Source organism: Oryctolagus cuniculus, chromosome 8 (assembly GCF_051225735.1).
Source record: "Oryctolagus cuniculus isolate XC-2025 breed Fujian yellow rabbit chromosome 8, ASM5122573v1, whole genome shotgun sequence".
Taxonomy (NCBI): Eukaryota; Metazoa; Chordata; class Mammalia; order Lagomorpha; family Leporidae; genus Oryctolagus; species Oryctolagus cuniculus.
This window is the reverse complement of record NC_142874.1, coordinates 96,442,055-96,467,595: the sequence shown is the minus strand read 5'-3', so window position 1 is coordinate 96,467,595 and position 25,541 is coordinate 96,442,055. Positions and strand designations below refer to the sequence as shown.

The following is a 25,541-nucleotide window of genomic DNA, read 5'->3' as shown; positions in this document are numbered from 1 at the left end:
GTTGTCATTTATAAAGGGCACGAGTTTCCGACAGGCTCATGATTCTGGTGGCCTGAGAAAGTATTTGTTGAACTGAACTGAATGATGCAGAGAGCTCTCCAGAGCTCTGGACTCATTAATCCTCAAGTTAACCACTGTCACCAAAAATAGCCAGTCTCTCAAACCTTAAAGGGTTAGCACATCATATTTCACCTACATATGGGACTTATGTTGTATTTCTTCATTTTGTTTCTGAACTTCCCAACAATAGAAATGGGCAGGGCTCCTCCTTGTAGATCAGAGCGTCAGTGAAGGTCCACATGCCCTCTCTGTACCAAGAGCACTTAATTCTCTCACATGCATGTAAAAAAGTAATTCTTAGGGGATTCTGAACAGTTACCCTTCCAAGACCGGGAACATCCTCCCAGAGACCTCTTTAATGGAAGGCACTTCAGGATCAGATTTTACAATGAAAATTTCTAGGCTGGGGGGAGGAGGTGGGGGGCTTTGAAAATCCCTAGCACAGCTGTGATGGCACATCCAAAAACCCTCTCCAGGCTCCTCCCCCTCCTCCATGGCAATGGTGATTGAGCCTCAACGAAAAGCAGCAGCAGTCAGGGCGGCTTCCAGTCCTGGCTCAGGTTGGTTTCATTTTCCTAAGATGGGAATGCCACTTCCTCACCCTTATATAGGGAAACTACGAGCATGACCCGAAAGTACCTATGGTGCTTAGCAAGGGACCTGTTTCCCAACAGACACACAGTAAATGACAACATAACTGAAGAAGTTGTTGATGGTTCTGTCCAATGAAGCCCACCCTTTCTAATCCACCACCCAGCTCATTTCCAGTTCATCTAAATACAAAAGGGTACCGAGAAGATAAAGAGATCTTTGGGCAAAGAAATTGGGAGCTGCTATGTTCTGGACAGAGAAGAAGCACGGGGAGTGTAGGAGCTAAGTGGTGCCCACAGGGCAGACGCGGAAGCATGGAGCACAGAGTCCACGATGATAAATCAGGCCTCAGAGGTGACACAGCATGAGAGCCTCACCAATCCCCTTTGCAAAGAAATCTCAGGAATAAGCTCACCCTGCAGAGGTCAGTTTTGGAAAGTAAAGCACAAATTGAATGTGAATAGGTGCGGACATATATGAGGGTACTTCAATAAGCTCACGGAAAATGGAATTAAAAGATGTTTATTCTGGTGCCAAAAAACTGAAATTCATGCATAGTGTCTTCATAATATGCAATTTCGTAAATCTTTTGAAAACTTCTTGTATGCACAGATTTCAGCATTTCTTTGCAACAACATATACTGATTTTTCAATTCCATTTTCAATGAACTTTTTGAAGTACTAGCGTATGCACATATTTGGAAAACACACAAAAAAATGAAAAATCACTTTAAAATATAAAAAGCACAAAGGATAATCCCTATTCCCTCTCTTCCTTCCTCCCTGTACCCCTCCCCTCACCCTTCATATCTGTATACAGGCTTTCTAAATTTTCACAAGAGATGTGAGCGCAGAGCACATCTATAATGAAGCAGGAGAGTTTGTTTTATTTTGTTTTTTAAAGAAAGAACCTATACTGTCAGTTTCCTTCCCAATGAGACAATATAAATGCTAATCTTTCAGATCTAAGCTCTTCAATTTTCGTATTACCCAGGCAGTCTGGAAGCCCCAGTGAGCACTGTTTTCTGGCCTTTTCCTACTTATTCTCTTCTTCTGCTAACTGCCTGTCTGGGATTAATTACTGTGTGATCTTTCTAGCCAGAGCCACGGCTTCATCCAAGGGTTTCTTTTCCCCAGAATAAATAGAAGGAACAGGAATAATATCCCAGCTCGTTTACATCTCAATTAACTACAACCCCCCCAAAAATCCTATAATTAAAAAAGGTCTTTGTCTCCTGAATAATCAACACCTCACACAACATTTATTCAATATTCTGGGAACTTTTTCTCTTTCCTCAAAAACTACAATGTCCTGAATATAGTACTCAATGCCATTCCCATCCATTGGCCCTGAAAGAAAAGGGAGAAAAGGTTAAATGATTTCCTTTCTCTGTCTCTGAAGGCCTTAAAGTATTCTATTGCCTCTGGGTATTGACATTATTTACAAGAGGATAAAAGAAAAAAGCATCAAACAATATTACATTTTTCTCCTTTAATTTATGCATACAATCCACTTTTCTAACAGCATTAAGCTTCAAAATTTTCAATTAACTCAAAATCAAATGGCAATGCTAAAAAAACTTATTTAAAGTTGTATATGTTGTCCAGTGTACTATATCCACAAATTTTACCTTTCTTAGAAAAGAAAATAAAGATAACATAGTTCTATACCAACCAAATTAGATTATCTGAATACATGGATTATCTTTAACTAGATATTCTGATTCAAAAAAGTGAGGACTCATAATTTTGTTCCAACATTAACCTACTTCTTGTATTTTAGTAAGTATCCTTACTGTCTAAGGATAGTTACTTTCAACCCTAAAGCTCATGCATTATCTTCAAGTTTTGCTCCTAAACTTTTCCAAGAGACTAGAAACCAGAATCCCTAGTTGCCCCCCAACGAAACTCATTGGTTGGATTCTCCAGCCCTCGGGTCTCTGCTAGTATAAAATGCATTCCCTCCCCTCATCATATTGCTCAAAACCGACCTGTAAGGCATTCCACGGCCCTGACCTGCCTTTACGCTCAGTATGTGATTTCTCAAAAACGCCCTTGACCTGTGGCATATTTCAGGGTCACTTACATGGGATCTGTACATGCCAACTTTCACTGCTGGTCACAGCAGACAAGAGTATTGGCAAAGAATCAGCAGAGGAGACAAAGCACTATGGCAAAGGGGAGACCCATGAGACAGAAAGAGAAGCAGCAAGGCCTGGCCTGCAACTGCACTGCCCTGGAGTGCCTTCTTTCCACTCAGATCCAGTTCTGCTAGGTTACCGGCTCCGACTTCGGCATGGTACTCAGAGTGCCACTGCCGGGGTGTTCGTGATGATGAAGAGACAATCAGAGCAGGTAAGGGGGGGACGTCCTCAGCACAGCCCCTGCTACACGGCACACACGATCAGCTCAGCTATGTCACCAGACCTGTTTACCAGTTACCACCTCAGGAACTCAGGATGCCCTCAGAGATTCGGGAACATTCTTTATACTCTTTATACCTTTTCTAGAAACTGCCCCCATCACGGCTGATCACAGGATTCAACACCCATCCTGTTGTAGGTTGTTTTTTTTTTTTTTTTTTTTTTTTTGTCACTTATTAATTCTGGGGAGAGTTAATTAGAAAGTGAGATTTACTTTAGGAAAGTAATGCAAACAGCTAAGCAGGGCTAATCAATATGCAAAGCTGAGTGGTCAGCCCCTAGTCTGGGGCCATCAGAGGTAAACTTGTAATAGGAGCTGGAAACACCTTTATCCCTGAAGAGCCCAGAAAGCTTTGAAGGAGTTGGCTTACTTCATTCACTTAAATGAAATGCTTAACTGAAAGAGAAAATAACTCTGGGATGATATTCAGGTTATCTACCCAAAGATGAATTCCTCTCGTAGCTCGTCCCCCAGGTAACAACCCCAGGACCACTCCTTTTCTCAGGCAGCATTGATTGTTTTTTATATGTCAGACCCTGTGCTGGGCTCTGGGGATAAGAAATAAGCAAAGTAGTTAGTCTTTCTTGCTTTGTGAATGTGGAGAATTGATCCCTTTTATTCAGAAAATCCAGAACCCATGGGACTTGAGAGTTTAAAAATTCACTGCCAAGTAATGTGGAGTAGATAAGGCTGTGGAGCTACGGCAAAGAAACAAGCAATGACCAAAGATCCACAGCACACCACACCCAAAGGCACAACCAAACTGTCAACACCCACACCGGACCAACATTCTTCCTAACTTGTCCCCTTTTTAAAATGAATCACTTATTTGAAAGGCAGAGTGACACAGAGAGAGAGAGAGAGAGAAAGAGAGAAAGAAATAAAGAGAGAGAGAGAGAGAGAGAGAGAGAGAGAGAGAGACAGACATTCCATCTGCTGGTTCACTCCCCAAATAGCTGCAATGGTCAGGGCTGGACCAGGCCAAAGCCAGGAGCTCCATCCAGGTCTCCCATGCAGGTGGAAGGAGCCCAAGCTCTTGGGTCATCATGCACTGCTTCCTGGGTACATTAGCAGGAGGCTAGATTGGAAGCAGAGCAGCTAGGACTCACATTGGTGCTCTGGTATGGGATGCTGGCATTGTAAGTGGCAGCTTAACCTGCTGCACCACAACACTGCCCCCCAATTCTTCCCCTGGAGCCAGGGAATGCTACATTCACTGTGTTCCCATTTGATCGTGCAAGAAACAGCAAACTGTCTCTGGTAGTGTTCTCTTTCGGCACGATGCCCTCTCTTTCCTTTCAGATCCAAAGCCAGCTCTCACCTCCTTCCCAGGCCTCCCCTGCCCATCTCAGTCACCCCTCTAAGCCTCTTATGACACTTTCTTCAAGCACTCCTCCCCTAAACCCAGCAAACAAGGGCTTCTACAGTACGGCAACAGTGATCAATTTTTCACTTGTCCATGCCCCACAACATGGATGGTATTTTCCCATGTTAACATGTAAGTAAATATCCCTGATGTAGTTACTAATCCCTGGAAACTAATGAGACACGTGCTGGATCGGGGTGGGGGTGGGCAGGGCGTTGGGGGAGAGGTGGGGAGGACAGAGCTCCTACAGACAAAGCTGCCAAAGCAGAACAGCTGCTACCCGCTGGTCCCCAGAAGGGCACTGCGAGAGCAGCAGAACATCCATAACCCTCCGCCATTCCCAGGGGACGCACGCTCGCCCTCGCCCTCGCCCTCCGCCATTCCCAGGGAACGCACGCTCGCCCTCGCCCTCCGCCATTCCCAGGGAACGCATGCTCGCCCTCGCATACCCCAGTGCACCTGGGCATCGTCCAGCATCAGACTGCCCTTCGTCCTTTATCTCAACCACCATAAAAGTCCAGTGCAAGAAGAGAAAGAATCCTCAGCCCACAGGAGCATTTCCCACATGAATCAAGGACAAGTCAAATTTCTGGGGCTCTGAACTGTTGAGTAAGCTGGGAGAGGGTTAATACCAACAAATGCCACTGTTAAGGAAGGATTCAGGCCTCTGTTTGCAGAAAAGAGAGAGGAAGAATGCATGCTGAGTAAATGAATGTTTAACCAAAGGCCAGGGCTCCATGTCTGTTAAGTTTGATTATTTTTTAACCACTTCTTTGAAAGAGCACTGTTACTCGTTTTCCCACTAAAATTGTAAGATAACGAGGCAGACACGAAAATTGCATTACAAGAATGTACTTCAGCATTAAGGCTTTCGCACACAGCTATCACTCCCCATTACCAATCTTGCTCTTCAAGAGCTGCTCTAATCCTGGCTGTCTTGTGCAACACAGTGACGGCAGTTGGGCTCATCTGTGGAGGGCAAAAGCTCCCAGACTATGTTTACTCACATCAGATCTTCGTAGACAAAGTAAAGGACAGACACAGAGAAAAAAAAAGACAGCAAGGAATTTGGTCCCCAAGTAGCATGTGAAGTTTCAGGTGAAAAATTATGTGACATTTCTTACCTATTTGTATTAGATGTCAAGTGAAGACTTAAAGAAACCCTATAGATCCAAAGGATGCTTAAACCATTCTTGAAATGACTTAACATGTGCACAGATGATGGCTGGCTAGGATACTATCTGCTTAGTGACATTTTAACACCACAACAGCATTTTCTTCCATTAGTGGTGATTCTCTCCAGGAAAAACACTTCCATCCATATGTGTCTAGAGAAAACAACAAAAATTTCCAGTGCCTCTTTTAAGAAAAGCAAGCCTTGGCTCATCACAGCTACAAACATATGCATGTTTCTATGTAGGCTACACAAGCAAAAAGTCTCTGGGAAACAGTTTTAGGCTGTGGCCACCCCATGTCATCAGGCAGGTGCAGACGGAGGCTGACTATGCCAACTGCACAGTCAAGTCCATCTGACCCCTGCAAAAGCAGTTCATGGAAACATCATCTGACCCAGACTGCTCAATTCCAGTGAAGCCGAGCTGTCCAGCTGACCTATTTTACTCTCGTGCAAACTGTGGAAAGATTATGAGGGTAAAATTACTCTGAGCTTTGGCTTGCAGCACAGGCTGGAAGCCCTATCTACACTTATAATCTGCCTCTTGGGAAAATAGAGGACAGGGATGGCCGACGCCACAGCTCATTAGGCTAATCCTACACCTGTGGCGCCGGCACACCGGGTTCTAGTCCCGGTCGGGGCGCCGGATTCTGTCCCGGTTGCCCCTCTTCCAGGCCAGCTTTATGCTGTGGCCCGGGAGTGCAGTGGAGGATGGCCCAAGTCCTTGGGCCCTGTACCCGCATGGGAGACCAGAGGAAGCACCTGGCTCCTGGCTTCGGATCAGCATGGTGCACCGGCTGCAGCGCGCTGGCTGTAGCGGCCATTGGAGGGTGAACCAACGGTAAAGGAAGACCTTTCTCCCTGTTTCTCTCTCTCACTGTCCACTCTGCCTGTCAAAAAAATAATAATAAAAGAAAAGAAAAAGAAAATAGAGGACAGGGAAGCCACTCAGCCTGGTTGGAGAGGCTGCCTGGAGAACGTCAAGGAGAGGGGAGCAGTCACCAGAATGCCCAAGACAACAAACAGGAAAGTCAAGATGAAGAGCCCTGGGGAGTGAGCAATTAAGACAACCAAGAGGAAGCAGGTGCATAGTACAGCACTGAGATGTCACTTGGGATGCCCTCACCGGCTACCAGAGTGCCTGGGTTCAAGTCTTAGCAGTGTTTCCAATTCTGGCTTCCTATTAATGTGTATCCTGGCAGGTGGCGGATCATGGCTCAAGAAGTTAGGTCCTTGCTACCCACATGGGAGAACTGGATGGAGTTCCAGGCTCCTGGCTTCAGCCTGACCCAGCCCTGGCTGCTGTGGGTACTTGGGGAATGAACCAGTGGATAGATGATCTCTGTGTCTGTCAAATAATAAATAAATATTTTTTTGGAAAAAAAAAACTTGAAATAATGTCCATTTTACTTGTAAATGGAGAGTCCCTTGATTGTAAAACCCACCCAAAGGGCCAGCGCTGTGGCGTAGTGGCTTAAGCCACTGCCTGCAGTGCTGGCATCCTATATGGGTGCCGGTTCGAGACCCAGCTGCTCCACTTCCAATCCAGCTCTCTGCTATGGCCTGGGAAAGCAGTAGAAGATGGTCCAAGTGCTTGGACCCCTGCACCTGTGTGGGAGACCCGGAGGAAGCTCCTGACTCCTGGCTTCAAATTAGCACAGCTCCAGCTATTGTGACCAACTGGGGAGTGAACCATCAGATGGAAGACCTCTCTCTGCCTCTGCCTCTCTGCCTCTCCTCTCTGTGTAACTCTGACCTTCAAATAAATAAATAAGTCTTAAAAAAAAAAAAAAACCACGAGATTTTTGAGAATTTACCATGAAAGCCAGTTTTTTAATTTAAAAATGAGAAATGTGTCCTTTAAAAGCATGTACAGTGTCAGCCAGGTGCAGACAGGACAGGAAGAAGAGACATTGCCTGTGCTTCATGGGCAGGGGCCAGCGTGATCTGATCCTGGTAGTTTCATGCAGCTCTCATTTCTGTGTTGAACAAAAGATTCAGGCTAGATCTCCATTCTCTCCTCTCTACTGTTCCTTCTTCTCTAACCCCTCCAGTTTTGACTTTGTGAAGATCTTCCAGGCTGAGCACCAGAAACCCCAAAGTCAACCAAAGGGGCCAGAAATTAACCAGAACAACTGGCTGGCACTAGGAGGCCCACCAAGCTCAGATAGAAAAACAAGGAGTCACTGGGGTGGGGGGTAGCTCCTTATCTGGCTTTAATTTTCTAACAGGAGTGTGGAATAAAGGATGACCAGAGCCTTTTTCATAACAAATGACAAGAGCAGGCCAATTACAGAAACAGGAAAGGCTTTCTGACAAAGGAAGCACCCACTAAAGGCTGGGGGCTCAGGAGGAAACAAACCACTCACTGTGAAAGGTCACCTTCTGCAAGGCGCTTCAGGGCCATCACCTGGCTGAGTTTCGAGTGCAGATACAGAAATGCACCGTTAGAGGGAGGATCTCTGATATCACCCTCAGCACTTCCTAAATCCCCCTCTCCCAAGCAATTCTGTTCTTTGCTCCTTGTTCTTTTTATCTCAATCTGGACTGCTAATCCCTCTGCAGAGTATTAATTACTCTGTCACAATTGCATTGCTCCACAAACAAGCACACTACCAAACAATAAAGCCCAGAATAGATTAACTTTTTATTTATTATATTGACAACTTCATATTCAGTAATTGCATCATTAGCGCACATTTTGTTGCATGTTAAAAAAAGAGGGGATTTTTTTCCTTTTGTCCTCAGCATTGTTTTTAAAAGCACTAGAAATATTTCATAGTAACCTATGCAGTAATTTGCCTACAAATGTGATTTTTTTGTTTCTGTAAGATCCACTGCCTGAAACCAAATCATATTTTTTTTCCTAAGACTGACCAGAGGCTGAGATCACTTAGAGGCCCAGAGGAGACATCAGGTGCTGAGCAAGACGTCTATCCCTAACCACTAGTAATTTGGTCCAAATTGCAATGCTGTCTACAACTAGATTCCCAGAAAACTGCAAAGAAAATCAGCACCCATGACATAAGCACTATTAAAGAAAATGAGATGGAAAAGCATATGGAAGAGATTTGCATTCCACCTCTTTTCAATTGTTCATTTATTGAGAAGCAGAGAGAGAGACAGACAGACAGACAGACGTAGAGAGAGCTCCCATCTGCTGGTTCACTCCAATTGCCTACAATGGCAGAGGTGGGGTCCAGCCTGGAGCAAAAGCCAGGAATGCGGCTCAGATGTCCCTGTGTTTGTGGCAGGGACGCAGTTATCTGAGCCATCATCACTGGCTCCTAGGGCCTGTGCTATAGGGAAGCTGGAGTCAGGAGCCAAAACCAGGAAGTAGACCAGGCACTGTGATTTGGGATGCAGGAATTGTTTCCTTCAGGCTAACCCCCTGCTCCTGTGTTCCATTCACCAGATGCTGACTTGCCATAAATCTGAACACATCTAGTTTAAAATAATGAACCTACCTAAAAACACCCAAAAACCTAGGAAGACAGGATTTTGGATGCTTTTGCTATAAAGAACTATTACTAACCTGATTGGACATTATATAACATAAATGCGTAACAAAACATCACATAGTACCCCATAAATATGCACAGTTTTTATGTTTTTAAATAAAAGATTAAAAGTTTCCAAAAATCCTATAGGAAAATGCTTATTGCAGCGTTATTCATAAAAGACGAAAAATGGAAGCAACCCAAACGGCTTTCAATTGATGAGTGGCTAAATAAAATATGGTCTGAAGAAAAAAATAATAAAATAACAAATCTCGCAGCAAACAATTCTGCAGAACAACTGGAGGAGTTCCTCAAGCTGCTTGTAAAACCATGCTCAAAATATCTTCCCACTTGCTTATTTTCCATGTCTCTGCAGGCCCGAGGCGGATTCACACCATTTCTCACTGATGCTTCTCCAGTACTAACTCTACTACATCGCAATACCACACCCCCTCATTAAACTGGAAGTTCCCAGAAGGCAGGGATCATGTTGACTTTATCACATCAAAGCATGAGACACTGGAATGAAGAAAACTCTGCATGGTAGCATGGCACCCACAAAAGCTGTAAAAACATCCATTAGTTGTTAATTCCCTGTGTGAAATGAGAACAAAAATGGACTCCCGGTGACCACACAGAGGGTCAGGAGGGCAGACTACTCTCAAGTAGAAAGCAGAATGTTGTATTTCTCCAGAAGTTCCCACCTGCTGCCCTCATCCTAATCCAGCTCCAACTTTTTGTCGCTCCCCCTCTTCGTGGAGGAACGACACAGGACCCTGCGCTGTTCTTTTGCCTGCTCGGCCCTCCCCGGGTTTGCTGCTGGTTCTTCCCGGGTTGGCTACTGTCCCTTCCACCTCCGTGGAAGGGCGGTTCCCCCTGCCACTTTCCCCACTTCCGCGGGGGAGCGGCACACCGCCGGCTGGCTCTCTCAGGGGCTGCACAGGTGTTCCCCTTAGATGTTCCTGGTGCATGTTGTCTCTCTCCTCCTTTATAGTCCTCTTCCGCCAATCCCAACTCGGCTGCCCACACGCCGAGTACGCTGCTCTCCTCCAATCAGGAGCAGGATCAGCTCCTGGAGGTCATCACTCAAGTTGGCAAGAGGCAGCTGCGTAGAAGCTGTTTCCTCCTCTCCCAGCGCCATATTGTGGGAGAGCAGATGCATAGAATAAGTCTTAATTCCAGTAACTTAGTCTAGTCCGAGTTGCTCCCCACACTTTTCAAATGAAATAATGAATGAATAATGATATATGAATGCCGTATTTCTGTATTTTCTACCACAGATTACTAGTTTAGTCCTAGATTTTTACTTTTTATTCTTGGTCCTCCAAAATATTTGTAATGTTGCTTCATTTTGTGTCTCCTTTAGACCCACTTATCTAAAGCTTTTCTCTTTTTTTTTTTCCTTTAATTTTTTATTTATTTGAGTGGTAGAGACACACAGAGAGACAGAGAGAAAGAACACTTCCATCTACTAACTCACTCCCCAAATGCCAGCAATGGCTAGGTCTGGGCTGGGGCCAAAGCTGGGAGCTGAGAACTCCATCCAAGTCTCCCTTGCGAGTGGCAGGGACCCAGCTCCTTGAGCCATCACCTGCTGCCTCCCAGAGTCGACAGGAGCAGGCACTTGGAGCTATAGGAGCCAGAGCTGGGAATCAAATCCAGGCACTCCAGTGTCGGATGGGGATATTTTAAGCGCTAGTTAAACACCTGCGTCCTAAGGCCTTGCTTACATCAATAATCTCTAATGGGCAAAACAAGAGATTTTATGTTGATGACTAGAAGGAGGAAGAAAGGCAACCCTGCAGTCCTGAGCAATTTTCAACTTGATAAGAGACGGTATTGTGTGAAGAAGGCAGGAGCTGATGGGCTCTGACAGCAGAGCACCTGGGATTGCACTCCCGGTCCCCACCCTTGGGATGACCTTCTCAGTATCAGTTACCTCATCCGTGCCTGGTAGTACATGAGCAGACCACCCTGGCAGGGCACTACAAGGAGTCTGGGAGAAGATGCATGTAAGGCACTTGGCTGCCACTGCAGCTACTCATTGCTACACCATTCTTTCTTCCCACCACCACCACTACAGTCAACACAGGTTTTGGAGCTATGTAGACATATACACCGAATCTGTAACTCTGCCATGCTTGCTCTTGACTCTCCCTCCCTTCCCCATCTTACTCCCACTCTTCAATATTAAACAATCCCCAGGAGGGGGGTGGGGGCGGCACTGTGGCATAGCTGGTAAAGCCACTGCCTGTGATGCCAGCATCCCAGGTAGGCACCAATTCATGTTCCAGCTGCTTCACTTCCAATCCAGCTCCCTGCTAACAGCCTGGGAAAAATACAGGAAGATGGCCCAACTGTTTGGGTTCCTGCATCCACATGGGAGACCTGGATGAAGCTCCAGGCTTGGGCCTGGTCCAGTATTATAGCCATCTGGGGAGTGAAAGAACAGATGCAAGCCCCTCCACCCTGCCTTCCGAAGTAAATAAATAAATCTTAAAAAAAAAATCCCCTGGGTCAAGGTCATGGGACCCTATTATACTCTCTATCACTAGAGCTTATTTTGAGGAAAATGAGAGATGAGACCTTATAGAGACCTTCTGAACAATTCTTACTGCAATGACACTTGTACTAATGCCATCTAATGAAAAAGTTATTCATGTCCATTAAATGGAAGTAGTCAAATGCCTATCTATTTTTATTTTTAAATGTATAGGAATAGGTGTTTGGTACAATAGTTAAGACACCACTTAGGATGCCCAATCCTGTATCAAGAGTGCCTGAGTTTGAGTGCTTTCCCTACTTCTAATCCAGCTTTCTGCTAATGCAGACCTTGGAAGGCAGTAGAGATGGCTCACATTGAGGTTCCTTGTCACCCAAGCAGGAGACCTGAGACCTGGATGGAATTTCTAGCTCCTAGCTTTGGCCTGGCCCAGCTCCGGCCCTTCCAAGCATTTGGGGAGTGGGCCAATGGAAGAGATCTCTCTCTCTCTCTGAATCTCTGCCTCTCAAATAAAATTTTAAAATTTTTTTAAATATCCAGTTACCAAGAAGCATATATGCCTAAGTGTTACCGAGGCCAGAGACTGGGTATAATTCTCGACTCTGCTTCCCAAGCACCTTCATAGCACATAAAACTTAATAACAGTTCAATAACTATTGAATGAATGAACAAATATACTGTCAGTGCTTGAGCCAGCAGGTAAGAAAACACGTTTAAGAAATGAGGAATGAACACACAAAACTACTTGCAAAGATATTATACACAATTCCTTCTCTTACATGCAGACTTTCCAGTTCAAAGTCATGACCAGAATTCTGTTCTGTATTTAAAAAACTATTTCCCTTCTAGAAGTATCTTTTCAAAAATTGTGTGATTGCCTCAGGCAAACATGTCCCTATCCCAAGTTCTTAAGAAGAAAAAGTCTCAAAGACATTTTATTTCTTCATGCTACAGATCTATCATCACTGCAAAGCATGGAGAAAAAAAAAAGAAAAACGAAAGGGAACTTCAGAATATATAGTTACCACGAGAATTGAAAGTGCCTTGAATGGAAGGCACATTTTTGACAATTTATCTTCAGAGCATCCAAGGTTCTGTTCTCAATCCAATTCCTTCTATTAACAACAAATACCAGGAAGGAGGGTTTTAAAGCCTGAGGCTACATGGCCTCCTTCTTCCACAGTGTCACAAGCAAGTCGCCTGAGGTAACAGCTTTTCACCTCCATTAACACAAGACCTAAGACAAACTACTTATGAAGGAAGGTTTATTTCCACTTACGGTTTTGGAGGCTGACAGTCCAAGACCAAGTGGCCCTGCTGGTTTGGCATCTGGTGATGTGTTCTTGCTGGTGGAGTTCCAAGATGGCAGAGGGCATCACGCTGCAAGACGGAGCATGTGTAGGTCTACAGTCACCCCTTACAGAGCTACCAGGAGGCCACCAGGGGGCGCCACCTCAATCACCTAATACAATCCAAACACTTCACAAGGCCCTGCCTCTAAACTCCATAACTGGATTAAGTTTCCAACTTTTTCGTTACTATTAGTTAGTTACTATTAACATAAGACTTTGAGACCAGGTCTATAACGCGTGGCTCTTTGGGAGACACTCAAACTAATATCCAAACCATAGCAACCAGCGTTTGTCCTGAGAATAACGTTCTCACACTTTCGCCCAACTTCATTCTGACAGAACTCGAAGCAAGTGATTTATTGGGTCAGGTCCGGTGTTGAGAGAACACTAGACACGGAGTCAAGAAACCTGATTTCTAGTCCAGATCCTGCCCTATCCCAGATGTGTATCTTGGATGATTTACTTCCCTTCTCTGGGTGAATTTATTTCACTGCACTCCTCAAGCGTGAAATGAGACATTGTAGAAGATCAGTACAGATCTTGCTCTACCAGGACACATAAGCTCTGCAATCAGGTTGGAAGACGGGCCAGTTTTGCTTTCTAGCTGCTGACTAAATCCTATTTTTAAGTCTTGTTTCTCAGTCTCCTGAAAAGTTGGCCTGAGAAAATAAAACACTGCCAAGCAATCCGGAAGAACCAGTGCTACTCCACAAGGCAGGGAGAAGAGTCAAGATTCCCTAACAGTAGGCTTTGAATTCAGTGTCAGCTGGTTAACCGACTCTTCCCACACCAGAGTTGCCAAATGCATCTGGAAAGTTCTTCTCAAAAGCAGTGTGACATTCTCAGAGGCCGTAGTATTAGTTTCGTTTCAAGTCCAGGTGAAACTGCTTTCAATTAATTTAAATGTAGTATTTTGAAAATGCTACCAGAAGAATCCATCTCTTTGACTTCTGTTCTTTCCTCTCTCTTTTTTTTATCCTAACCATTGAAGACTCTGTGTTGAAATCCAACCTTTCCCCATTAACTGCCTTCTCAGTGTGAAGAAACCAGCCTGCAGATTTGCTCCAGGCCCTGGTACAAGTTCTGAACCCTGGCACTGTTTCCAAGGTAACAAGTTAAAAAAAAAAAAAAAAGCACAGACAGGTCTTGCACATTTAATATGGAGATGAACGAGATCACTCAGTAGTATTTCACTCAGAGGCAAGAACACGGATTAAATCCTCTCTTCCGTCCCCATTTACACCAGGAGGAATTTATTTGGGGCTTTTACAACAGACATAATGATTCTCCTTTGGCAATGCGGTTTCCAAAACACAAAATTCCACAGAGAGTTTGTTATGGTTAATCAAGCGCAAAGCAGCTTCTGTCGAGAAAGTCTAAAAGGAGAAAGAAAAGGGGTCCCACAGCACTGAATCTAATTCTAGACACTTGTTTTTTTAGTTCCCTTACAGACACCCAACAATGGTTGCACACACGCACCTCTGCCAGCTCCTCACACAGTGAGCAGTTACCGGCCCCACTGCGCCAGGGGCACGCAAGAGAAACTCGCAGTTCCCGACGTGGAGGAGGGACTTTGGCTCCCAAATGGAAAGGGGGAGGCAGGGAGGTGGTGCCCCGTCCTGCCCCTTGGACAAAGGCAGGGAACTGAAAGCGCTGGCGGCTGGGAGGCAAAGCAGCCAACGCCAAGGGCGGAGGGTGGGGGGTGGGGGTGGCTGAGGGAGAGCCTTTGCTTTGAAGGCTGTCCTGGGACAGCCAGGACCAGGGCCAGCACGCAGCGCAGCCATCACACAGGCCGCCGGCTGCTTCCCAGACCTCCTTCCAGAAAAGGGGAGGAAGCCAAAGAAGGGAAGAGTCAGTCAATCAGTAACGCGGCAGTAACAAAAAACTAGTCCTAGAAGGGCAGAGGCGGAGACAAAGAAGATGATTTGGTGTGTACCAGCGATCCCAGTAATCAGAGCCCAGCTTGGCACAGGCATAGCGAGGCTCCCACACCCACAGCTACTGAACCCTGCGCCCCGTGATTTCCAGTGTTCTTAGTTGCAAACAAAGACCCATTGTGTCTTCTTGGATGGCCATGCTACCAATTTGTCTCCTACCTCCCAAAGAAGCCTAATTATGAGTTTTTTCCTCTGCTCTCTGCCTTATTCTCAGCTCCATGAAGAGCAAACACGTATTGCACTATGGGAAAGAAGGTGGAGAAGGCACAGCAGGTCTGGAACTGTAACCCTCTGCCTCTGGACCTCAGCACAACCAGGCTCTATGGAAGGTCCACAAAGTCCGTGGTGCCCGGACCCCAGGCCCTAAAGCCCATCTGTTTCTACCTCTATGGCATCTCCCTAAAGGTGTCCCCCTCACTCCCCACCCTGCTTTTGCATGCTCAGCTGGTCCAAAAAACCCAAAGCCAGCAGTCTTCCAGCCTGCACCAGCCCCTGTGGGCTACTCTTCCAACTGGATATTCTGTGGCACACTTTTGAGCGCTCATTTTCCCATGTTGTAAAAGTGGTATGTCTCGAAAAGTTAAAAAGGAATTAACTTCATCACAGCCAATGGGATGAAAAAAAAAGCAGACTAAAAAGGCACTAGGCTTCCAAGACATCACTGAGCCTTTGAAGAGCGCCAACTGTGCCAATGTCACATGAGTGAGACGATGGGCAACGGAGAATCTGTTTCCACCATATGTCTCACTCAAGAAAGAAAGGGCAGTGTTGGGTGCTAACTTCATTTTTTTTTTTTAAAGTTACCAACCCCACTCTTCTGTCTGTCACTTCTGAAAAATAAACTTTACAATTACCATTGTCTATTTTTTAAAGAATCTCTTCTCTGGTCTCTTGCTCTGAGTACATTTAATATAATTTCTCTCCTCCCAAAGGTCCTTCAATTTATTTCCATTCACTGTTATAAAACTTAGTTTTCCCCTCATTCCTAATGCTTGAAAAGGACAAAGATAATAAGAATAAACAATGGGAAAAGGAAGCCCAAGAAAACCCAGTTATGATATTCAAAGAGATAAGCTTGCCCTGTGGCATATTTATCTGTCCTAAAAGAGATTCACTAAGGGGAAACTTAAGCTCCTCGTATCATGTGTGCTCCTGGAAGATTTCAAATGCTGTTTCTCTAATGTGAGTGTTGAAATAATGCCATTGGGTTTACATTTAATAACATCTTATGCTTACAGAGTGTTTTGTTTTTGCCTTTTAAATTTGTTTTTATTTATTTATTTGAGAGTCAGACAGAGAAAGGGAGCTCCCATCCACTGATTCATTCCTTAAATGCTTGCAACAGCCAAGCAGAGCCAGGCCAGGCCAAAGCCCCAAGCCATGAATTCAATCCAGGTCTCCCATGTGGGTAGCAGGAATCCAATTCCTTGAGCCATCAGTAAGCCTTCTAGGGTCTGTATTTGCAAGAAGCTCAAGTTAGGTGTCGAGCCCAAACACTCTGGTGTGGGTATCTCTTAAGTGGTCTTTATGTCCCATCTGTCATTTTATCCTTGTGGGAAAAGGAAAGAGTTAAAACCCTAGGAAGGTGGTTGGAAACTGGGTTATTACTATCACACTCTACAGATGAGGAAGCTAGGCCCAGCACTAAAGAAATCGGGAAGTGCTTGAGAGCTAGAAGACAGAGCGCCATACCCAGGATCCACACCCAGGATCCACACCCAGGTTCCACACCCTGACCCCCCATCCTGGGTTAATTCTGCAACACTTCCGTCCTCAGTGCTTTCTCCATGGGAAGAAGGTTCACCCCAGGCAGGTGTCTGCTGGGAATAAGAGAAGGCCAACACAGCGTGGACGCCTGCACAGCCAGCACTGGTCAGACACTGGGGCGGGGGTAGCTTTGCTTTATATTATTGCTTATGGGTCAACTAGTCCTCAGAAACTAAGGCCAGTCCTGATCTGGAAGCATGGCCAAGATCCAACTGTGGCGCTCTGGGTCCCTGGTCAGACTTCAAGAAGCAACCGGAGGGCGGAGCCAAGATGGCGGAATAGTGAGGGCGCGCACCGATAGTCCGGGAAAATTTAGTTTAATAAAAGGGGAGTTACGGTAGCCGCAGAAAATAGAACCAAACAAAAATTGCAGGGGAAACCCTTCTGAATGGAGCAGGCATGAATCGGACGACCTACTGGGAGAACAAGGTCGCCCACCGCACGGAAGCAAAGTCGCGGGACCCAGCCGCAGAAGCCCCAGGGTCTGCACGACAGTGCTCCAAGGAGAGTGCACGCCACACAGAAAACAGCGGGGAGACTTGAGACGCTCAGGGCTCCGAGTCCACACATCGGCGCTGGAAGGGGAGGTGAGCTCAATAACCCGAGACATTGGTGGGGAAACGGGGGTCAGAATCTAGAGGGGGGCCGGAAAGTGCAGCAAACTCACTACCGGAAAGAAGGAAAAAAAAAAAGCTTCTGGGTTTCTCTTCCCCCTAACCTTGCAAAGGTTACAAGCCTGCAAGACTCGAAGAATTCCCAAGAGACAAAGAGCAGGCCTCCTCTTTGAATTTACATATCAGTGGGGGAGAGTTAAGGAACTGAGTCACTACAATTCAGTAGCCTAGGCAACCCAGTGGGAGTCCAGAGGAGCCAAAGACTGGAAGCTAAATACCATCAATTCTGCACAGCCCTGCCCTGCAGTGTTACTTACCCCCTGAATAAATAAAATAAATAAATAAATAAAAAGAGAGAGATTTACCACGCATAACCTGAGGGTGTCACCTTTGCACACCCTTAACCTGGAAGAACCAGGCAGAGCTCTCTGGCCCCACCCATCTCAAGCCTCCAAGGCTCCTCCAACAGCAGGCAGTCCACTTAACACGGACACAGTATAAAAAAAAAAAAAAAAAAGAAAAAAAAAAGCGCACAGTGACACAAGAAGAATTAACTATGCCGAGTAACAAACACAGAAATAGAGGGAGCAAGATCAACGATGACACTATGATGCCTCCAAATAAGCAAAACACCCCAAGCCAAGAGTATGAAGATGATGAGATAGAAGAAATGCAAGATACGGATTTCAAAAAATTTATGATAAGAACATTTAGAAGTTTTCAAAAGCAAATCCTTGAACTACAGAAATCCTTAATGGACAAGATTGAAAATCTTTCTCGTGAAAATGAAATTTTAAGGAAGAGTCAAAATGAAACTCAGAAACTAGTAGAACAGGAAAGTGTTATAGTGAAGAGAAATCAAAATGAAATGAAGAGCTCAATAGATCAAATGACAAACACATTAGAAAGCCTTAAAAACAGAATGGGTGAAGCAGAAGAGAGAATATCGGACTTAGAAGATAGAGCACAGGAAAACATACAGTCAAACCAAAGAAAAGAAGAGGAAATTAGAAACCTGAAAAATATTGTTGGGAATCTACAGGATACTATTAAAAAAACCAACATTCGAGTTCTAGGAGTTCCTGAAGGCATGGAGAGAGAGAAAGGATTGGAAGGCCTTTTTAGTGAGATACTAGCAGAGAACTTTCCAGGTTTGGAGAAGGACAGAGATATCCTAGTACAGGAAGCTCATAGAACCCCCAATAAACATGACCAAAAGAGATCCTCACCACGACACGTGGTAATTAAACTTACCACAGTGAAACATAAAGAAAAGATCCTAAAATGTGCAAGAGAGAAACGTCAGATTACTCTCAGAGGATCTCCAATCAGACTCACAGCTGACTTCTCATCAGAAACCCTACAAGCTAGGAGGGAATGGCGAGACATAGCACAGGTGCTAAGAGAGAAAAATTGCCAGCCCAGAATATTATATCCTGCCAAGCTCTCATTTGTGAATGAAGGTGAAATAAAGACCTTTCATAGCAAACAGAAATTGAAAGACTTTGTGGCCACTCGTCCGGCCCTGCAAAAGATACTTAAAGATGTGCTACACTCAGAAACACAGAAACACGGCCATCAATATGAAAGAAGGGAAAGGAAGAACACCTACCAGTAAAAGAGCATGGGAAGCTCAAAGCATATACTAGAAAATATTTCCGGGAAAATGGCAGGGCAAAGTCACTACGTATCAATAGTCACATTGAACATTAATGGTCTGAATTCTTCAGTTAAAAGACACCGTTTAGCTGACTGGCTCACAGAACACAACCCAACTATTTGTTGCCTACAAGAAACACATCTCTCTAACAAAGAGGCATGCAGACTGAAAGTGAAAGGTTGGAAAAAGATATTCCATGCCAACAGAAACCAAAAAAAAGCAGGTGTAGCCATATTAATATCAGACAAAATAAACTTTAATACAAAAACTGTTAAGAGAGACAAAGAGGGACACTATATAATGATTAAGGGTTCAATTCAACAGGAAGATGTAACTATTATAAATGTATATGCACCTAATTACAGGGCACCGGTCTATTTAAAAGATATGTTAAGGGACTTAAAGGGAGATTTAGATTCCAATACAATAGTACTGGGGGACTTCAATACTCCACTCTCAGAAATAGACAGATCATCCGGACAGAAGATCAACAAGGAAACAGCAGATTTAATTGACACTATTGCCCAAATGGATCTAACAGATATCTACAGAACTTTCAACCCTACATCTACAGACTTCACATTCTTCTCAGCAGCGCATGGAACCTTCTCTAGGATTGACCACATACTAGGCCATAAAGCAAGTCTCAGCAAATTTAAAAGAATTAGAATCATACCATGCAGCTTCTCAGACCACAGCGGGATGAAGCTGGAAATTAGCAACTCAGGAAACCCCAGAAAGTATGCAAACACATGGAGACTGAACAACATGCTCCTGAATGAACACTGGGTCATTCAAGAAATCAAAAGAGAAATCAAAAACTTTCTGGAAGTAAATGAAGACAACAACACAACATATCAAAACTTATGGGATACAGCAAAAGCAGTATTGAGAGGCAAATTTATAGCAATAGGTGCCTATATCAAGAAATTGGAAAGGTACCAAATAAATGAGCTTTCAGCGCACCTCAAGGACCTAGAAAAACTGCAGCAAACCAAACCCAAATCTAGTAGGAGAAGAGAAATAATTAAAACCAGAGAAGAAATTAACAGGATTGAATCCAAAAAAACATTACAAAAAATCAGCCAAGCGAGAAGCTGGTTTTTTGAAAAAATAAACAAAATTGACACCCCATTGGCCCAACTAACTAAAAAAAGAAGAGAAAAGACCCAAATCAATAAAATCAGAGATGAAAAAGGAAATGTAACAACAGACACCACAGAAATAAAAAGAATCATCAGAAATTACTACAAGGACCTGTATGCCAGCAAACAGGAAAACCTATCAGAAATGGATAGATTCCTGGACACATGCAATCTACCAAAATTGAACCATGAAGACATCGAAAACCTAAATAGACCCATAACTGAAACAGAAATTGAAACAGTAATAAAGGCCCTCCCAACAAAGAAAAGCCCAGGACCAGATGGATTCACTGCTGAATTCTACCAGACATTTAAAGAAGAACTAATCCCATTTCTTCTCAAACTATTCAGAACAATCGAAGAAGAGGGAATCCTCCCAAATTCTTTCTATGAAGCCAGCATCACCTTAATCCCTAAGCCAGAGAAAGATGCAGCACTGAAAGAAAATTACAGACCAATATCCCTGATGAACATAGACGCAAAAATCCTCAATAAAATTCTGGCCAATAGAATACAACAACACATCAGGAAAATCATCCACCCAGACCAAGTGGGATTCATCCCTGGTATGCAGGGATGGTTCAACATTCGCAAATCAATCAATGTGATTCACCACATTAACAGACTGCAGAAGAAAAACCATATGATTATGTCAATTGATGCAGAGAAAGCATTTGATAAAATTCAACACCCTTTCATGATGAAAACTCTAAGCAAATTGGGTATAGAAGGAACATTCCTCAATATAATCAAAGCAATTTATAAAAAACCCACAGCCAGCATCCTATTGAATGGGGAAAAGTTGGAAGCATTTCCACTGAAATCTGGCACCAGGCAGGGATGCCCACTCTCACCACTGCTATTTAACATAGTTCTGGAAGTTTTAGCCAGAGCCATCAGACAAGAAAAAGAAATCAAAGGAATACAAATCAAGAAGGAAGAAGTCAAACTATCCCTCTTTGCAGACGATATGATTCTGTACTTAGAGGATCCAAAGAACTCTACTAAGAGACTATTGGAACTCATAGAGGAGTTTGGCAAAGTGGCAGGATATAAAATCAATGCACAAAAATCAACAGCCTTTGTATACACAAGTAATGCCATGACTGAGAAAGAACTGCTAAGATCAATCCCATTCACAATAGCTACAAAAACAATCAAATACCTTGGAATAAACTTAACCAAGGACGTTAAAGATCTCTACGATGAAAATTACAAAACCTTAAAGAAAGAAATAGAAGAGGATACCAAAAAATGGAAAAATCTTCCATGCTCATGGATTGGAAGAATCAACATCATCAAAATGTCCATTCTCCCAAAAGCAATTTATAGATTCAATGCAATCCCAATCAAGATACCAAAGACATTCTTCGCAGATCTAGAAAAAATGATGCTGAAATTCATATGGAGGCACAAGAGACCTCGAATAGCTAAAGCAATCTTGTACAACAAAAACAAAGCCGGAGGCATCACAATACCAGACTTCAGGACATACTACAGGGCAGTTGTAATCAAAACAGCATGGTACTGGTACAGAAACAGATGGATAGACCAATGGAACAGAATTGAAACACCAGAAATCAACCCAAACATCTACAGCCAACTTATATTTGATCAAGGATCTAAAACTAATTCCTGGAGCAAGGACAGTCTATTCAATAAATGGTGCTGGGAAAACTGGATTTCCACGTGCAGAAGCATGAAGCAAGACCCCTACCTTACACCTTACACAAAAATCCACTCAATGTGGATTAAAGACCTAAATCTACGTCCTGACACCATTAAGTTATTAGAGAACATTGGAGAAACCCTTCAAGATATTGGCACAGGCAAAGAATTTCTGGAAAAGACCCGGGAGGCACAGACAGTCAAAGCCAAAATCAACTATTGGGATTGCATCAAATTGAGAAGTTTCTGTACTGCAAAAGAAACAGTCAGGAGAGTGAAGAGACAACCGACAGAATGGGAAAAAATATTTGCAAACTATGCAACAGATAAAGGGTTAATAACCAGAATCTACAAAGAGATCAAGAAACTCCACAAAAACAAAACCAACAACCCACTTAAGAGATGGGCCAAGGACTTCAATAGACATTTTTCAAAAGAGGAAATCCAAATGGCCAACAGGCACATGAAAAAATGTTCAAGGTCACTAGCAATCAGGGAAATGCAAATCAAAAGCACAATGAGGTTTCACCTCACCCCGGTTAGAATGGCTCACATACAGAAATCTACCAACAACAGATGCTGGCGAGGATGTGGGGAAAAAGGGACACTAACCCACTGTTGGTGGGAATGCAAACTGGTTAAGCCACTATGGAAATCAGTCTGGAGATTCCTCAGAAACCTGAATATAACCCTACCGTTCGACCCAGCCATCCCACTCCTTGGAATTTACCCAAAGGAGTTTAAATTGATAAAGAAAAAAGCGGTCTGCACCCTAATGTTTATTGCAGCACAATTCACAATAGCCAAGACCTGGAACCAACCTAAATGCCCATCAACGGTAGACTGGATAAAGAAATTATGGGATATGTATTCTTTAGAATACTATACCGCAGTAAGAAACAACGAAATCCAGTCATTTGCAACAAAATGGAGGAATCTGGAACACATCATGCTGAGTGAAGTAAGCCAGTCCCAAAGGGACAAATACCATATGTTCTCCCTGATCGGTGACAACTGACTGAACACCAAAAAGGAAACCTCCTGAAGTGAAATGGACACTATGAGAAATGGTGACTTGATCAGCATAGCCCTGACTGCTAATGGACAACTTAATACATTATCCCTCATAGTATTTTTTTTTTTTGTCTGTTCTACTTAATATGACTGGTTTAATTCTGTAATTATCACACAGTTATTCTTAAGTGTTGAAAATTAACTGAAATGTGATCCCTGTTAAACATAAAAGTGGGAATAAGAGAGGGAAGAGATGTATAATTTGGGGCATGCTCGGGCTGACTTGCCCCAATTGGTAGAGTTGGAAACATACTAGGGGATTCCAATTCAATCCCATCAAGGTGGCATGTGCCAATGCCATCTCACTATTCCAAGTGATCAATTTCAGTTCACAATTGATCATAATGAAAGGACTAAGAGTCAAAGGGAGCACATAAACAAGTCTAGTATCTGCTAACACTAACCGATAGAATAAATAAAGGGGAGAGTGATCCAACATGGGAAGTGAGATACTCAGCAGACTCATAGAATGGCAGATGTCCTAAATAGCACTCTGGCCTCAGAATCAGCCCTAAAGGCACTCGGATCTGGCTGAAAAGCCCATGAGAGTATTTCAGGCATGGAAAGCCAAGACACTCTGGCAAAAAGATCTCTGTGAGTGAGATCCCAGTGGAAAGAACAGGTCTTCAAAGAGGGAGGTGCCTTTCTCTGAAGGGAGGAGAGAACCTCCACTTTGACTATGACCTTGTCTAAACAAGATAAGAGTCGGAGAACTCAAGGGGCTTCCATAGCCTTGGAAACTCATGACTGGTGCATAGGGAGATTACTGATGCCATAAACAGGAGTGTCAATTTGTAAAGTCAACAACAGGAGTCACTGTGCACTTACTCCTCATGTAGGATCTCTGTCCTTAATGTGCTGTACACTGAGGCTTAATGCTATAACGAGTACTCAAACAGTATATTTCACTTTGTGTTTCTATGGGGGTGCAAACTGTTGAAATCTTTACTTAATGTACACTAAACTGATCTTCTGTTAAAAAAAAAAAAAAAAAGAAAAGAAACTATCAATTCCCAACTTGACTCTCACTGGGATTAAACATGACAATAGGTCTGATCTGATTTCATCATCATTTAAAAAAAAATCATCTATTATTTTTCACTTTATGTTTCTGTGTGGGAACAAACTGTTGAAATCCTTACTTAAGGTATACTAAGCTGATCTTCTGTATACTAAGATAATCGAAAATGAATCTTGATGTGAATGGAAGGGGAGAGGGAGTGGGAAAGGGGAGGGTGGTGGGTGGGAGGGACGGTATGGGGGGGAAAGCCATTGTAACCCATGAGACGTACTTTGGAAATTTATATTCATTAAATAAAAGATAAAAAAAAAAAAAAAAAAAAAAAAAAAGAAGCAGCCGGAAATATTCCCAGGGATTTCACTTAAGGCCTCTGATGATGACTCTAACAGACAAGGGAAAGAGAGCAGGCAATTATCAGGGAATTTAATTCGCTATAAACACCAATTTGGAGTAATTGACGAGGGGGTGAGGGGTGCCCTTCTTTCCTCCTCAGCAGGATTTCTTTACATTAGCCGGGTAATTGCTTCCGATCTCCAACTGCCTGGACCCACAGCTGGGGACACGTGTCCCAGACAGACTACCAGAAATAGGCTGAAAACGGAAGCACCAGCAACATAACCCAGCATTTCACAAACACTACACCAGGACATAGAAATTTTCATTTCCTTGTGTTAATTAAGTGTGCTTTCTCTGACCACGGTGTAAAATACTGGTATAAAATAAATTCAGTTTTCTATGGGTGTTACAGCATCAGTAGAAACACATCATGGGGGTGTTTCTGTGGGAAGTGGGGTCCCTTTTCTTGTTTTCTTTTCATTTCAGAATCTACTGAGTTGCTTTCACGAACATTAAGCCCCACCTACCATTTAAGCTCCTCCTACCATTAATCTCTTCTCTCCTGCCCAGCAGTCACAGGGCAAATCCACGGGTGTTCAGACTGACTCTTAGCATCCCAGGCTGCCATATGCAATCCCAGCCATGTGGCCACACAGTGTGAAGGCCAGGTACGCAACACAGAGCAGCAAATGAAGGTGTACTACCTCCATTTCAAAAGGTACCATGTTAACAAACACTTCTCAGCTCATTCTTACCAGGCAAGATGTTTGCAAAATGACTACAGTGCTACTAGACATGTAGTTATATGTAATACAAAGCAGAGAGAAAGCTACCCAACAAGGGAAGGGAATGAACTCAGGTGTATCAAATGTATGGCATGTTCTGTGCACAACAGCTATCACTGTCACTTATTTCATCTAATTTTCCAGGAATCTCTGTGAAGCAGGTATTCTCATATTACAAATTAAGGAAACGAAGGCTCAGAGATGAACTCACTTGCCCAAGGTCACGGTGCTGAACAGGTCATGTTCGAACACAGGTCAATTGTACTCCAAGTCTACAGCAATGTCTATTCCTATGTAACCTGGGCCAAGGTTAGATGACTCCATTAAGGTTGTTACCAGCACTGAGAGAGACTAAAGTTGATCTTGAAGAAGTTTAGCCAGAATTTCCTTGGTCTAATCCACTTCTGTAGGGAAAGGACAACTCTAAGCCACAAATAGTCTAGAAATGCAGTTGAACCTGTTCTTAGACCCCAACACACTATCTAAATGAACAGACCTTGTCTCAGAAATTCAGTAATCCATCCTAAGCCACTTCAATTCGTGTTTTACATCCAAACACAGAAG

At 43.7% G+C, this 25,541-nt stretch overlaps 1 protein-coding gene across 7 annotated transcripts in view; it reads right to left on the bottom strand.

Annotated features, from left to right (window-relative positions):
* TSPAN5 (tetraspanin 5) overlaps positions 1-25,541 on the bottom strand; it is a 201,263-nt gene that overhangs the window by 108,904 nt on the left and 66,818 nt on the right. Inside the window, exons 1-2 of one of the 7 annotated variants that reach the window (XM_089303075.1) lie at positions 14,450-14,790; positions 12,898-12,998 (exon numbers count right to left, since the gene is read on the bottom strand). The exons of 5 other annotated variants lie outside the window; for them this stretch is intronic. The gene's annotated coding sequence lies outside the window, so the exon portion shown is untranslated. Of the gene's footprint in view, positions 1-12,897; positions 12,999-14,449; positions 14,791-25,541 lie in introns of those variants that run through there. One more of the 7 variants, XM_089303074.1, reaches the window with a different exon arrangement.